Source organism: Pseudorasbora parva, chromosome 19, assembly GCF_024679245.1.
Source record: "Pseudorasbora parva isolate DD20220531a chromosome 19, ASM2467924v1, whole genome shotgun sequence".
Classification (NCBI taxonomy): Eukaryota; Metazoa; Chordata; class Actinopteri; order Cypriniformes; family Gobionidae; genus Pseudorasbora; species Pseudorasbora parva.
In genome coordinates this window covers 26,461,177-26,478,723 of record NC_090190.1, presented here as the reverse complement: position 1 = coordinate 26,478,723, position 17,547 = coordinate 26,461,177, and the positions used below count along the sequence as shown (strand labels likewise).

General features: G+C 46.3%; 1 long non-coding RNA gene across 1 annotated transcript in view; it reads left to right on the top strand.

The window, feature by feature from the left end:
• LOC137048330 (uncharacterized) overlaps positions 1–16,532 on the top strand; it is a 39,441-nt gene extending 22,909 nt beyond the window's left edge. Inside the window, exon 4 of the long non-coding RNA XR_010899381.1 lies at positions 16,234–16,532. This is a non-coding gene — a long non-coding RNA (uncharacterized lncRNA). The remainder of the gene's footprint in view (positions 1–16,233) is intronic.
• Positions 16,533–17,547: the final 1,015 nt, after the last annotated feature.

Sequence of the window (17,547 nt, the reverse complement as noted above, 5' to 3'; positions counted from 1 at the left end):
GAGTTAATAATTAACCATATGACCGAATGACCAGAGCTCAGATAATCACGTATCCTGGGATGATGTAATCACCCTACAGAGGTCCCTTGTACTGCAACTATACTACTAATTAACTGATGAGGTGCCACATTATAATCCCAAAGAAAGGATTTTGTGTGCTAAAGTCCTGGACACCTTAGGCCTTTTGGGTTGCAGCATACACGTCATCCAAACAACCCCCCTGCTTTCGACCTCTGACCCATACACACACACATACACAGAGAAACTGCTCTGAGAACACACAGATCAGCAATATATGGACTTTTAGATTAGATTACCTCTTCAATGTACTGTGTTGTATTGTGATGATGCAATGTTTTATATGATGTTTTGAAGTAACTTGGACGTTTACTGCATGTGAAATCAACTTCTGTAGGCTAGTAACTGTAAATTCTGTATCTCTGCATTCTCAAATGTCAATACTGTCATTCATGGTATCACTGGAATCGCAGACGCCCAACGGCGACGATTTCGGTGCTTAAATATGCGACAAAATCATCAATATGAAACTATACACTTTCCGGGAAAAGAAAGAAAGATCGACTCTTAATAAATCACCCATCTTTGTTAGAGTCACAAGGAAGTGGGGGCTTTCAATAGGAACAGAGGGGGTCTTGTGACCACTCATCTTCTGACTGAATTATCTCTGCCTGTTCCATCTATAAAAACCTAGACCCACAATGTCTCTTTGCGAGCACCTTCCGCCAAAGACAGACCCACGCTTCGGCGCTTCCAACTTGAGAGATGGGATGAAGAGATGAACGATTGAGCACGAGAGCGGGCAAGGAGAGATGGGAAAACCTGCCCGAGAGACACGCCAGCAATCACGCCCGGAAAACTCCTCCAAGAACGCCATCCAAGCTTCATTGTCTTGAGGAGAACCTTAAGAAAATGCAACAGACCTACACACCTAAAACTTAAATGCAAGTATCCTATTTCGCAAACAAACTGCGCTTAAAGGTTGTCTTGACCATTCCTGTTTATGGGAATAGTATGAATTTAACTGGGGCCTCTTGGAAAGAACTGCGTGATAAAAGTTGTCTCCATCTCTCTCTCTCTCTCTCTCTCTCTCTCTCTCTCTCTCTCTCTCTCTCTCTCTCTCTCTCTCTCTCTCTCTCTCTCTCTCTCTCTCTCTCTCCCTCTCTCACTCTCCCTCTCTCTCTCTCTCTCTCTCTCTCTCTCTCTCTCTCTATCTGTACTTTATGTCATTCGTTATAAGTTTTGATTTTCCCTTGTATGTTGTTTGTTTTATTACCCACATGTATATGCATATTTTACCCTGTGTGAAATCGTAGTTTTTGTATACTTTAGTTGATTATTAAAATCCAATAATTTCATTGAAGTGAATGCTTTGCTCATAGATTTGAAGTCACTGACGACGTAAGATCTTAGCTACAAATTAAGCTTGATTTTCGTGTTACTATTTCAGTAATACAAATTGTACAAACTTATGAAATATTATTTGTCCTGATCAAACAGATTGGTATTTCTTCGAGTTTGTAAGATTGATATTCGATGAAGAAATCCCATTTTCCACTCGCAAGACGAGAGGAAAATCTGGATAACTGAAATCGACTTTGATAATAACTGGACTGAAAGTCCCATTATAAGGTTAATAACTTATGTACAACCAGCGAGTCACATTATAGACTCATTAATATGAGTCCCTTTTAAAATAATTATTCCCCGAGACTCGTTAGTGCTACATTATTTTGGTGGAGAATTAATTCGGGCAAGTTTCAAACTTTATTTTTATGAGCAATATTCACATATGTATTTTTGGGTATTAATATTTCACACGCGCGTTCAATTTTTTTTTCTTTTTGGGAATTGTGAGACAAACCGCGCAAAGCGAACTCACTCACTACTACGGCACGAGGCCGAGCTCAGCGCAAGCATAACAGATGCTAAAAAATAAAATAAAAAAATTTAAAAAAAAAATGCAATATTACATGTTCCACAGAGATGAAGATATCTTTGTGATGCCTGTAGACATGTACAATGTTGCGTCATCCCGCGTGATGTGAACGAAGAAAACTTCTGTCGACGTGGAAGATTGGAACAGGGCGAGACTCCCCTGTCCAATAATAGGCCTAATATTATATCATTAAGATAAACGATAGCTCCCGGTTTAACATTTGGCTTAGCTACCCAAAAAGGAGACCTAACACATTTTTAATCATATGCTGAAAACCTCAGCCGTTGATAAATTTGTCTATCGGAGTTCTATGATGTGAAGTAAACAGACGTTAATTCCTGTATCCACATTCTTGTTATATTTTAATTCTTGTGCCACTGCAGCACAAAAGAGACCTAGAACTTTGAATCAGATGTTGAAAACGTCAGTTTTGACAAAGGTCTATTGGACTTAAATGTGATGTAAACAGATGTTAATTCCTGTAACCACATGTTTCTCGTGCCAATACACGAAAGGATCGCCGCGATCAAAAACATTAATTGTGATTGTTGATAATTCTGTGCGCAGTCACAGGAAGTGACCTAACGGCTCTAGAATTACACATCACCATAGCTTCATCCCGAAGGGGGGCGGAACAGCCCCACCGGGTGAGCATTCCCCAGAACTGACCCTAGTCTGGATGAACTCTACTGCGCCATCGTGTGGGCAGTTTCGGATAGTTCTACTCTCCGCTATTAATTTTGACTGCCTAGTTAAAGCATGTGAATTGTTTATTGATTACTGTTAGTAACGTTTTCATTCATACAAATTTACTGGCGTTAGGCAGCGACCTTTCTCAGGTTTTCTCTCTCACTGATTAAACAACCTTATTTTAATTTGAGTTTAAAAGGAAAAATGATTTTCTCTAACTTCAATTGAAATCAGGTCCTCAAATTACTAACGGTCCACTTGGAAGGAAGGACGCCACCGTGTGGCCGTACCTTGCCAAGTCAGCTTACAGCTCTCTCCTTTTTCTTTTTCTTTTTCTCTCTCCCTTCTTCCAATTCTGGGTGAAGCACATTTTTCCTGTTTTCCTCTTGTGATTAATTTTCTTTTGGATTACTGATTTAACTTTAACGTTATTTAAACTCTCCTTAGAGGCTTATTTCAATTTAATTTAAACTTGTTTTGAATTTAATTTGAATTAAGTGGGTCGTTTCAATTGTTTATTTGATTTGAAAAGTTTCTCTTTATTTTTAAATTTTTATTTTATTTTATTTTTATTACTCAAATTTAATTTTTTTAATTTAATCTCATTTAGTTCTTTTTTCTCTCTCCTTTCTTTCGTTTTCTTTCACTTGGGTTAGGTTCGTTTTGATAATTACCAAAAGTATCGAAAACACCTTTTGTTTTATCAGTATTTGATAGAAACCCTTGTTTTGTTTTAGTTTTCCAAATTAGCTCTTGATATATAATTTTCCATTTCCTTTCCGGTAAACAAGAGAGTTTTAATTAATTTTAATTTCACCTTTTTACCCTCTTTGTGTATCTGTTGAAAGGCTAACAGGCATCTGTGGTGAATTGAGAATCGACTCAAATTGGTCCCCACGAGCAAAGTCGTCCGACCGACATGACCGACACAGGGTAACGGGACCGAGGACACGGCAGTTGGGTGTTTGGGAACGCTCGGAGGCCGGCTGCGCTGCTAAATTTTCCACCTGAGCGACCTCAATTCTCCCCAGATGAACTGAAATGAGATAAAACCCATAATATAAGCCAGATATTAGATATCCCCCAAGTATATCCTGAGCATTTGGCCCACCTTTCCTCTCTAAGCCGCACCCTCTTCCAACGTTTTCCTACCCCGATAGCCACACGTGCTGTAGGCCCTATCAGAAACTCTTACAAAGGGTAGCAGGCTTAGCCTTTTTGTTTTCTCTAACAATCCCAGCGTTCGCGCTTATTCTCCTTTCATTGCAGACTAATTCATTTCTACTTTTGTTTTACTGTGCTTTTCCCTATCTTCACTGTTCGGACTGTTGCAATTTTGTTTTCTTTCAGTTCACCAAGAGACCCCAAGGAATACTAAGTAATAGAGGGACAACCGAGCAGCCGGCGTCACTAGGTGACCCACAGGGCTACTGCCTGTCAAAATCTCTATTTCAGGCTGACCCACAATTTGGCCCGCCTAATTGTTTAACTATCTAACTGTCTACATCAGTTAGCCAAAATTCTTATCAACGGCATAGTCCGCACGATAACTCGTTCGCCTTAGAACAAACTTGCATTGGCCCTTTGTGTGTGTGTGTGTGTTGTGTTTCTCTCGCCCACAGTGAACCAGTATGTCCCGGTCATCCAGCCCCCCTGTCCCTTGGGACAGCCTAGAGATATGGCTGAAAGCTATGACGAGCGCTGTTCTGTCCAAGGACGCCAGGGACCTGCGGCAGCTGAGCCAGGAGCAACTGGACACTGAGCTAGACAAGCTGATGGCACACGATCCGACACAGAGTTACCCTCACAAAGAACTGGCCAAGATCCTCGGGAGCCTCGCTCACAACCTTGTTGCCCAGGCACGACTCAGCGAAAAGAGCAACGCCGACCTGGAACAGGAAACGGCAGCGCTAAAGCTCCAAGCCGAGGAGGCCTGGAGAAACCAGGCCCTCGTCCAGAGTCAGCTAGATCAGCTACTTCTAGAGACCGGAAAAGAGGACGAGACGGACACAGAACAAGAAAAGGAAGTAGAAAGACTTCAAAAAGCCCTGGAAAATCTTCGTCTGGACACAGACCGCAGAGAACAGTCGGAGCAAGATGCCAGAAAAGAACTCAGCAAACAGCTCCGACGTGCCGAAGCTCTCCTAGAGAGAGCCAACACAGAACTTAAAGAAAGAGACGCTAAAGGCAACGCCTATGAAAAACACTTGCAGGCTGCCCGAACTGAGATCGATGAGCTTGTCCAGCAAAGACGTGAGCTCAAAGATGAACTTGACCATGTTCACAGAGAACTTAAACATTCGTATAAACTGCAAGGTGACCGGGAAGGGGAGACACACCACACAGAGTTTCCCCCGACCAGCAGGTCCGCACCTTTTAGCCAAGAACCTAGAGCTAAAAGGAGGGGTGACAGCCCACCATTCAGAATGTCACCCGCCAGCTTCCACGAATTCCCGTCAGCAGCGGAGGAAAGGGAGCCCTTCCAGGAAGTCAAGGTCAACCGCCACAGCCATGTAGCTTCCAAAGACCTTGACAAGCTGGCCCGAAACATCCCTACATTCAGCCCAGACCCTGCGGGAGGACACGACGTTCACGCCTACTTGCAAGACATAGACTTTCACCTGCAGACTATCGCTAACGCGAACACTTGGGACAGATTGTACCTACTCAGAATCACGTCTAACCGTGAGGTACGTAGCTTTCTAGACCGTCAACCAGAGACTGTCAAAGCAAACTACGGACATCTACGACACGCCCTAATTCGTGAATACTCTGATCCAGAATCAGACCAGGGGCTCATCACTGCTGTGGACCTCAGGCAAAACCGACTTGAAACCTCACAGAACTTTTATAACCGACTGCGACGTGCCTACTTCGGAGCACGAAACGAACCAGGCATGGAGGAAGATGTCAACTTCAAAACCCTGTTCCTCCGAAACCTGCACCCCACAATCAGTCACCATCTGGGAGTTCTGGCTTGTCCACGCAGCATGACCACCCAACAGTTGAGAGATCTGGCCCACAAGGCTTACACCAAGCAAAAGGCCATCTCTGAAAAGACTGTAAAACACCCCACCATTTGCCCTGTCTCTGAGCATCATCCAGAGCTGACCCTAGAGGGCGCCCAACAGAATCACAGTTACAGACCCGTCAACAGAGAGTCTAAACCATTCCAAGCCAGCAGAGGGCAGCGTGATCGTGGTGATGCCCATCCAAGGTACCAGAACGATCGCTCTGGGGGTCCCTGGGACCGGCCTCGCCCCCTCCACCACCAAAAGGGGGGGGGCACATGGGAAGCCGGCCGGCAACCCAGAAGGAACCAAACCCGATCTCCCAGAACACCAAGCCCAGGAAGCCGGCAGAGGGGTCACTCTCGACGTGATACTGGTAAGCTCGGACTGGAGCACACACCTAACAAGGAAAGTGCGGCCAACTCCGAAGCTGCAGAACTGCTAAAGGTACTGAAAGAATTTCTCCAAAAGAAACCTTACAAGGAAGACAAGAAGGATGAGCCAGACACCGTATGACTAGACGTGACGCCTGAAATCAACCTTCCTGACCTTTCTGCAACTGAACCAAACACCCAGAACACTGTTTCCCAACCACAGACTATTGAACGAGCTGTTGCATCCCACGTCAGCAACACACATTCACTCCAGCTGACGGCAACACCTCCTGACCGAGACAGCACCACTCCACACACCAAGATACATGAAAGCGCTGTTTTGGTTATCTGCACTCACAATGAGACATATCCCGACCGCTCACCGATCAACACACAGGTCCCGAAACCCAGACTCCTAGGGAACCTGATCGAGAAGGGAATGGCTCGAAAACTCTACCTAACCATCACCTTGGAAAATGAACTGAGACTCGAAGCCCTCGTTGACACCGGCTCCGACCTCACGTTGATATCTGCCCAACTGTTTGAAAAACTCAAATGTGAAGCACAGAGACAGAACCGCACTCTTAACCTTCACACATGTAAACTGAATGTGCAGTCATACAGCCAGAACGACATCCAGCTCAGAACTGTAGCTCCCATTCACCTGGCAATTGGGCCCATGAATCTTGTACATCCTATCTATGTGTCACCTTTGAACACTTACCCGTTTCTCATCGGCAAAGACCTGCTGGACCGCTTTGAACCCTTACTGGACTTCAAACAGCTGAAATTCTGGGCTCAAGTGCGAGAACCTCTCCCCCTCCAGACCCACAGGCCGTCTGAGCCAGACTGTCAAGTCACAGAGGTCACGGGAACTCCTGCAGCCAGCCATGAGAACACAGCCCAAGGCCCAGAGGAAGTTTCAAGTTCGCTACTCTGCACATTTCAGCTCACCATAAACTCTGATACATACAGCCCCACGGTCATGACTGACCTGCAGCTGAATGACATCACCACAACGAACAGTATCCTTGCACTGTGGGCAGACAACTCAGCCAAAAGTCTCTCACTGTGCAATGCAATCAGTAAAAACACACCACACGGCGACATGTGGGCACCCCCAAACCCCACATCCAGCCCCATCGTTGCAGTGCTAACCCACAACAAGCGATCGGCACCGGCTACAATGCCCGCCTCGCAGCTGCTATCGCTAACTCCGCAGTTTTCCAACAACGATAGTGCGGATAGGCAAGCCTCTGACACTGCAATAAAGACAATTCTTGACCACCTCTCAGACCCCTCCAACCACCCTATCACTGACTCTGAGCTCATTGATGACTCTAGCCACAGACATCTACATAACTCCAGACACATGATGCGTATTCTGGACAACATTCTCTGGTTTGCACCCGATGGCAACACAGCGCCACGGCTTGTGGTGCCACGGTCGCAAAGGGGGGTGATGCTAATGTACGCCCACAACACACCATGTGCTGGACACCACAGCACCAGAGCCACGTATGACACACTGAAACAGGTGGCATACTGGCCTGAGATGCATCAAGATGTGGCAGAGTATGTTAGAGAATGGCTGGTTTGCTGCCAGTTCCAACCAGCAAACCCGAACCACAGAGCCCCACTGCAACACGGAGGGATCATGTTCCCATGGTCAAACCTACAAATCGACCGGGAAGAACCCCTGCCCAGGTCCACAAAAGGCAAAAAGTACTTTCTCACAGTGGTGCGCCAGTTTACCAAGTGGGTAGAGTGTCTGCCAGCACCCAACGACACTGCCCAGACCACGTCATACCCCCTGATGAATCACATCTTTTTCCTGTCAAGATTGCCACTGAGAATCAACTCAGACAGAGGCATCCACTTCACTACCGAGATCATGCAACAGATCTGGAAATGCCTAAGAGACGCGGCCGTGATCATCCACCTGTGCCTCCAGTCAACCAGAGGCCAGCCGCCACCAGATATCAGCACACCAGGACCAGCCTCAGGCATTGTACTGAGAGACCAACCTGGACTCCTGATCACAAATTGCCGGACGCACAGCCAGAAAGTGTACGTTCGACTCGACTCCCACAACACGTCTACAGAGCACACTACCCTCGCACAGTAGCCCAGTACAGCTGGGCCGGAGCCCGCTGGACTGAGGACTCTCTCCACCATGCAGAGGTCGATGTCAAGTTGTGTGGACACAACCGCCGCTGACACTGCCCTATGCATCTCTATGATCATCGGCAATACCCTCACCTTGGGCATAGCCTTCCTCCTGTACAGGACATTCAACTAGATGAGGACCTCCACAGCCAAACTCACGACAGCTGTGTCGGAAGGTCTCCGATGGAAACCCCGGAGGGAAGGTACCACGCCAGAAGCAGATGCGAACCTCATCGGGCTGGCTCCTCAGCCATAACAAACACCTGCTATCTGACCCGACCCCATTCATCTACCATCCAAACCATTGTCATCAGAGGTTGTCCGATAATGACGATAAGACCTTATCGAACAACCAAGGGGGGAATGTAGCGACAATGGGAGATGGTAGTGAGTTAATAATTAACCATATGACCGAATGACCAGAGCTCAGATAATCACGTATCCTGGGATGATGTAATCACCCTACAGAGGTCCCTTGTACTGCAACTATACTACTAATTAACTGATGAGGTGCCACATTATAATCCCAAAGAAAGGATTTTGTGTGCTAAAGTCCTGGACACCTTAGGCCTTTTGGGTTGCAGCATACACGTCATCCAAACAACCCCCCTGCTTTCGACCTCTGACCCATACACACACACATACACAGAGAAACTGCTCTGAGAACACACAGATCAGCAATATATGGACTTTTAGATTAGATTACCTCTTCAATGTACTGTGTTGTATTGTGATGATGCAATGTTTTATATGATGTTTTGAAGTAACTTGGACGTTTACTGCATGTGAAATCAACTTCTGTAGGCTAGTAACTGTAAATTCTGTATCTCTGCATTCTCAAATGTCAATACTGTCATTCATGGTATCACTGGAATCGCAGACGCCCAACGGGGACGATTTCGGTGCTTAAATATGCGACAAAATCATCAATATGAAACTATACACTTTCCGGGAAAAGAAAGAAAGATCGACTCTTAATAAATCACCCATCTTTGTTTGAGTCACAAGGAAGTGGGGGCTTTCAATAGGAACAGAGGGGGTCTTGTGACCACTCATCTTCTGACTGAATTATCTCTGCCTGTTCCATCTATAAAAACCTAGACCCACAATGTCTCTTTGCGAGCACCTTCCGCCAAAGACAGACCCACGCTTCGGCGCTTCCAACTTGAGAGATGGGATGAAGAGATGAACGATTGAGCACGAGAGCGGGCAAGGAGAGATGGGAAAACCTGCCCGAGAGACACGCCAGCAATCACGCCCGGAAAACTCCTCCCAGAACGCCATCCAAGCTTCATTGTCTTGAGGAGAACCTTAAGAAAATGCAACAGACCTACACACCTAAAACTTAAATGCAAGTATCCTATTTCGCAAACAAACTGCGCTTAAAGGTTGTCTTGACCATTCCTGTTTATGGGAATAGTATGAATTTAACTGGGGCCTCTTGGAAAGAACTGCGTGATAAAAGTTGTCTCCATCTCTCTCTCTCTCTCTCTCTCTCTCTCTCTCTCTCTCTCTCTCTCTCTCTCTCTCTCTCTCTCTCTCTCCCTCTCTCTCCCTCTCTCTCTCTCTCTCTCTCTCTCTCTCTCTCTCTATCTGTACTTTATGTCATTCGTTATAAGTTTTGATTTTCCCTTGTATGTTGTTTGTTTTATTACCCACATGTATATGCATATTTTACCCTGTGTGAAATCGTAGTTTTTGTATACTTTAGTTGATTATTAAAATCCAATAATTTCATTGAAGTGAATGCTTTGCTCATAGATTTGAAGTCACTGACGACGTAAGATCTTAGCTACAAATTAAGCTTGATTTTCGTGTTACTATTTCAGTAATACAAATTGTACAAACTTATGAAATATTATTTGTCCTGATCAAACAGATTGGTATTTCTTCGAGTTTGTAAGATTGATATTCGATGAAGAAATCCCATTTTCCACTCGCAAGACGAGAGGAAAATCTGGATAACTGAAATCGACTTTGATAATAACTGGACTGAAAGTCCCATTATAAGGTTAATAACTTATGTACAACCAGCGAGTCACATTATAGACTCATTAATATGAGTCCCTTTTAAAATAATTATTCCCCGAGACTCGTTAGTGCTACACACATAAGGACTAGCCTAGCAGGGTAGTGCAACATATGGCAGTCTCTAGGGTGGTTCCAACCTAATTGTAGGGGGGAAAGAACACGCCCAGAGACGACAGAACGGGCTCTGTCCAGGAAAAGACACGGAGCTAGCCCGAAGGGTAGCTGGTACCATGGAGGAATATACATATGGGGTTGCCATGAGGGAACCGCTACATATGGAACCCAGCCTACAACCACGTTTCACAAGCATACGGGTGCAGGCCTGGCGTCAGACGGTACGCAACGTCTGACACCGATGGGGTGACGGAGGAGCTCAACAGGGTTAGCCGGTTTCCCGGGGAACACAACTGGAGACAATAGACGCACGTATCCGGCCTAGAGAGCGGGAGTGGCGTTTGCAAGCCGACACTTAGAACGGGCACTTAACGCTCCTGGCCACTGGGGGCGAGGATGCGGGAAGAAACTGGCTCTACACGGAGGCTATAGAATCTAGCGAACATGTTAGGTGTCGCCCAGCCCGCAGCTCATATGTCTGTCAGCGAGGCGCCTTGAGCCAGCGCCCAAGAAGAAGCAACACTCCTAGTGGAGTGTGCTCTTACTCCGAACGGGCAAGGCACATCTTGGAACTGGTAAGCCAAAACTATAGCATCCACTATCCAGTGGGCTAACCTCTGCTTGGAGACAGCCTTTCCCTCCTGCTGGCCTCTGTAACAGACGAAGAGTTGCTCTGAGGTCCGAAAACTTTGGGTCCGGTCGATGTAAGCGCAAATAGCGCGGACCGGACACAGCAAAGCTAGGGCTGGGTCTGCCTCCTCCGAAGGCAGCGCTTGCAGGTTCACACCTGATCTCGGATGGGAGTTGTAGGAACCTTGGGCACATATCCGGGCCGAGGTCTCAGGACAACATGAGAGTTACCGGGCCCGAACTCTAGGCACGATTCGTTGACCGAAAGTGCATGCAGGTCCCCTACCCTCTTGATAGAGGCCAATGCGGTCAGGAGCACTGTCTTCATTGACAATATCTTAAGCTCACAAGACGCCAAACGCTCGAAGGGAGGGCTCTGAAGTGCTCTGAGCACTAGAGCTAAGTCCCAAGAGTGTATCGAGGTTGGGCGAGGAGGATTTTCTCTACTTGCACCTCTGAGGAACCTGACGACTAGGTTGTGCTTCCCCACGGACTTACCTCCTAATGCATCGTGGTATGCCGCTATTGCGGCGGCATATACTTTAAGGGGGGAGGGAGACAGCCTTCGCTCCAACCCACCTTGCAGGAAGGAAAGCACGACACTAATCGAACACCTTCGGGGGTCTTCCCGGCGGGAAGTGCACCACTCAACGAACAGGTTCCACTTCAGAGCATAGAGGCGCCTCGTAGCTGAAGAGATGGTATCTACGGCTGCTTGTGGTAGTCCATCTATCAATTGATATGCCAATGCAATTGCGGCCCCGTCCACAGACCTGCAACTGCATGCCCATTGTGCGTGGCCCCCCCAGCCGGTGGCAGAGGCATCCGTGTACAGCACAGCATGCCTGGACACTTGTTCTAAGGGCACCCAGGCCCGGAGAAACGAAGTGCTGGACCACGGGCTGAAGGTTTGGCGGCAGTAAGGAGTCACTGGGACCCGGTACTGACCGCTCTGCCACACCCACCTCGGTACTCGGCCATTGAGCCAGCGTTGAAGCGGTCTCATATGAAGCAATCCGAGCGGCGTTACCGTGGCTGCAGATGCCATATGCCCCAGGAGCCTCTGAAAGAATTTCAGTGGGACCGCTTTCCTGCCCTTGAACATATTCAAGCAGTTCAACACCGAATGGACTCGCTCCTCGGTGAGGCGCGTAGTCCGGTTGACTGAGTCCAACTCCATGCCGAGATAAGAGATCCTCTGTGTGGACAGAGTTTGCTCTTCTCTCGGTTGACCCGAAGGCCCAACAGGCTGAGGTGACTGAGCACCAGGTCCCTGTGTTCGCACAACTGGTCCTTCGACTGGGCCAGTATCAGCCAATCGTCGAGGTAGTTTAGGATATGAACGAGGCGGCCTGGGAAGACCTAGTCAGGCCCCCAGGGACCGTGGAAGCGGGACCAACGGCACCACAGATGTGCCCGGGGTGGGGCAGCGAAGCGGAGTGCTCTGGCCCGACTTGGGAGGCCCGGAGGCGGCCCGCAGTGTTGCCTGAACACTCCTGGTCTGGACAGAGGGTGGGTGAGAAGGCCCGGAGGCGTCCTCGAGGCCCACTCTGCTGTCCACTGCCGAGGCAGGGAGGTGGAGTACTCAGCCCCGACTCTGGAGGCCCGGGGGCGGCCCGGAGTGTTGACTGAGTACTCCAGGGAGAGGCAGCTTGTGGGGGAGAAGGCCCGGGGGCGTCCTCGAGACCCACACTGCTGCCCCCTGGCAAAGGGAGGGGAGGAAAGGAGTGACAAGGCCCTTGGGAGTCGCACACTGCCAACCTGACCCTCATGGGGCCCAGAGAGAGAGGAAACTGCTCTTTTTGTGATAATGTGGGTACCGCTGGACTCCGGATGTTATGTGACCAGTGCAGACCCCCCGGTCCTCCTCCGGGGGGTGGGGGAGGGATGCGGACATCATCTCCCTCAGAGCAGCTCCTGTTCTCCCTGGGCTGCCCGTCTCAGGGCCGCTTCCCCTTGCGCTTGCCGGCAGGCTTGGCTGGACCCTGGGTGGGTTGGGCGGCCCCCTTGGGTCCGGCACCCTGCTTCGCGGGTGGAGGCTGCTGCTTGGGCTTGGCAGGGGCCGAGGCCGAGGCGGACGCCGGGGGACGCCCTCGGCAACGAGCAGACAGGGGGGCTGCCCCTGGCGGCTGGGTGGAGGCAGCAGCGGGCCGCCGGGGCAGGATGTTCTTTATGGCCTTCTTGGTCACCGAGAACTGCTGGGCAAAGTCCTCGATGGCGTCGCAGAAGAGGCCGGCCTGACAGACAGGGGCGTTCAAAAAGCAAACCTTGTCCGAGTCCCGAGAAACCAATCGTCCAGCCGCGAAGGTTCGGGACGTGGTCGAGGGTTCCACTCAAGCCCGACACTTGCGGCGGCCCGGGCAAGCGTAGCCGTAAGCTCTGGGTCGGACTAGGGCAGAGCTGTCACATCCCGAAGGGGGCAATGCAGCAGAATCTTCATCCTCGGAGCCCATTAGTTCGTCCCCGATGCAGCGACCGACATCTCATCGTCTGCCGGAGCCCCGAAAGTAACGACTGGCGCTCCACGCGGGAGGTCAGCGCGCCCTACCGGAAGCTCCACTGGCGCAGTGGAGGGGGAAGGGGGCCCGAGCCGTCTGACCCGTCGGGTTTGCCCTGACCGTCACCCTCAGGTCCCCACCAAGGTCTTCAGCCAAAGTAGCAGCCCTCTGCTTCGCAGCTGGAGGACCGCTAGATCGGGGGATGCGCAATGGTGCTCCACCTCTTCTGAGGTACTGGAGTCTGGACCGTAGCACTGCGATGGTCATATTCCCGCAATGGGAACATGACTCATCCACGAACGCAGACTTAGCGTGCTGAGCGCCCAAACACGTGAGACAACGAACGTGCCCGTCAAGCGGAGACAGAAATCGACCGCACCCAGAAACACACGGTTTGAATGACGTCTTGAAAAAGACGCAGGGTCAAACCATGTTGCTCTTTTGTGAATGGAAAACTGCTCTTTTAGCGTGCTGAAACACTCAAGGAGATGACCGCGGCTCCACACAGTACGATCGTGCAAGCCTGTGTGAGCTCTCAGTGTGTGTGTGTGTGTAATGTACAACGCCCAGCGAACCAACAGCTCTTTGTTTGAATGGGAAACCGCCCACAGAACCAACAAGCTCTTTTAGTTTCACTTTTGTCAGTCTATCACTTGCTGATGCGCCTTATCACCCGCACTGGCAGTTTTCTCTCACTAGACTCATAGTCAAACACTCTTCGTAGGAAACAGCAAAACAATTATTCGGCTCCGAAGTAGAAAGCGCTGATCTACCATTCCACTGCCTGTTTTATACACGCGCTAGGGGCGGAGCGTGGAATGCGTGGATCGCATGCCAAATTTCATTGGCTCGTTTTTATACACTCGAAGTGGGATTGGTCTCTAAAGTCAGATCCCAATTCGTCTGTTCATTTCTGACGCAAGTCGAACGTGACTGACTGAAAGGGAACTTATTTTACAAAAAAAAAACATATGCTGGGTAACCTATTAATATGCAGACAGCCTATGACTAAAAAACATTGGAAAGGTCTAAGCCTAAGGAGTTTTTCTTAAAGTCTGTCTTTAATTTGAAATATGAACCTCTTGTGCATCCACTGTGGGGGAAAAAACTCCTGTACATTGAAGAAAAACATGGATTGTCCAACAAATTTATAATTTTTTAAGTTTATTAAGTTTTAAAATTTATTAAGCATTATTTTCTTTTTAATGATTACCCAAAAGTTTTTAATTCATTCTGAAAGCCAGCCAACCCATACTGGGCGCCCCTCGAGCAGAAAATGCCACATTTGCCTCAGAGATCCATGATGTGAAGCTAAAGTGGTGTAAACAGAAGATAGAGACGCTTTGATTAAACATGACGACAATAAACACTACTGGTGTATTTGGTGACTGGTGTAAATATGGTGTATTTGAGTTCTTCAAGCCGTCAAGGGTATTTTCATAATAAAGTGTATTATAATGCAGTGCTGATTGACATAGAATGCTATAAAATAACGCATCGTCTGCCTCACTCTGATGAGAAGCCACATCAGCTCACAAACACTCGACTGACGATATGAAGTGAGGTAAAACATGTTATTAAACGTTGTTTTTTGTTGAACAGGTTTATGAATGCTTCACTAGTTTGTGAAGATGTTTGACTCGTGTTGCTTTTTCAAATGTACGTTATAAGGGACTCAAACTCGCAGTCTTTCAGACGGAGCAGCTTTTATCACAGAGCCGTTCTTCGCTAACACACTGGGCATTTATTTATTTAATTAAAATCGCAGCCTTTGAGCATTCATAATCGCACACAAGCCATATCGCGATTGCGGTTCGATTTCGATTAATCGTGCAGCCCTATTTTATTGTTATGAATATAATTTTAGGAATCTATTATTTTGTTTTGTAGATGTTTCAGGGGGGTTTCTCACAATTAAAGCAGTCAAATGAACGTGATCACGTGACTGGATGCTTTTGCTGCCTTCACGTGCTCTCGGGAGTTTCCTAGGTAAAAATTGCACATGAAATTGCACATTTTGAAACTTGAATGCAATGATCTCCTAATCATGACTACAGAAGTAAGAATTCTAAACATTTCCGATAGCATATGAAGGCAGCATTACTGACGCTTGGCTGGCCGCTCAGTTCAACTATAGAAAGCATTCTCTTAAATCTATTTAAATAAAAGGGTTATTGAGCTGTTTACACTGTCCTATACAATAAATTAGTATGTACAGCGACATGAAATAAAAATGAATGCAAAAAGTGAGAAAAGAGTGAGAAAATGAATGAAGTGTAAACAAGTTTAAACTCTGTTTTCATTTTGATATACACATTTAAATTAATAGGCCTTGTCCAGTTTCATTAATGACATATGCACTGAAATTACATAAAGTCATTACTCAGAATTTAAACAAAAATTATATGAATTTAGATGTAAATTTAGTTAATTTTTCACTGTGACACGCTGTTTTAAGAGATTTAGTACTTCCTCCACCACTGGTGTTAGAGAACTCGGCTGGCTGAGCTGAGCGGCCAAGTGTCTGTAAGCACCCAGTCATGATCACATTCATTTGACTGCTTTAATTGTGAGAAACCCCCCTAAAACATCTATCATACAAAAGAATAGATTCCTAAGATTATATTCATAGCAATAAAATAATGAGTACATGACGGTACAATGACAGTACAGTAAATAAACATAATTGTATAATATTTGTCAATACATTGTTGCATTTTTGCCTGTGAATGTGGTTGTCTTTTTTACACACTTATCAGGTGTGGTGAACTGGAACTTCAGAACCCTGTACGGAATTCCCTAAACAATATCCAGATGCCTCCAGTGTGATGCTCTGTATAAGGATCATGGAGCAGGCTACAGAAGAAGAGGACATAGAGGCGTGCTACATGGGTTTTACTCAGATGACTTTAAAGGATATTGTGGTAGTGATTGTTTTTATGAGGCTGGTGGAACCCATCTAATATTTTAAATTAGATCCTCTTTTTAATGTCCGTTTGTATTACTCTTTTTGGAGTATATTGCACTTTAAATAATTAGTATTTTTTGTTATAGTGTTGTGGCCATGTAATAAATAAAGTGATGTTAATGTTTAAAGTTTTCTGAGTTGTCATCTTTTTAGTTTAACATGTTATATTTATACATTTTAGACAGTCACTTAAATATTCTGAATTAGAATGAGCTTTATTGCCAAGAGTGTTTACAGACACAAGGAATTTGACTTGGTGATGGGCTTCCAGTACAGAAGTACAGTACAAACAAAGTGAAGATATACATAGGATTACACAATAAAAAAACATCTTACACAGTAATATTAAAATAGTAATTGGAGCAATGGTTCTTGTGAATGTGCAGTTGTACAGATTTGCTGTTTAATTATCTAATTAACAAATATTAGTGCAAGCTCATTCTGTAAAAGTACAATAAGATGCAATTTGCTTCTGTATTTGTCATGTTGATATAAAAAAACTAATACACTTAAAATAATAAAGTTAATAAATAAGTAATACACCCATTTAAAATTTGATATTTAATTGATCTGCAGAAGGTAATGGAAAAGAATGATGCTGATCTGTTAGTGAAGTTATGGCACATAAATAGCTTTCATGAAGAAGGTTTACACAAAATTGTCACATATTTGCATAATATAAATAAAAATACATACTGTGTGCATGTGTGCCATATTTTATATGTTCTGTGTGTAACCGTATGCTTCTTGTAGTCTGTGTTGTGTTGAAAATCAGTTAAGAATGACAGGAGAACGTCGGATGGGTCTGCATAGAAAATTTATTTTTATATAGACAGGCCGTCAGGACAGCTTCAGCTCACGTTAGTGACACTCTTTCGTTCGGGAGAAAGACGGAAAAAGAAAAGACAAGGACCGACAAACGAAAGGATAAGGAGGACAAAGCTAACACAAAAAAACAAAACACAGATGGAGAAAACACAGTAACTCCATAAACTCAACCTTATACACATGAAACAACAATATAACTTAAAAATACAAAAATATGCTTCATCAATGCATACCTGCATAGAAAATGTATTTTTATATAGACAGGCCGTCACGACAG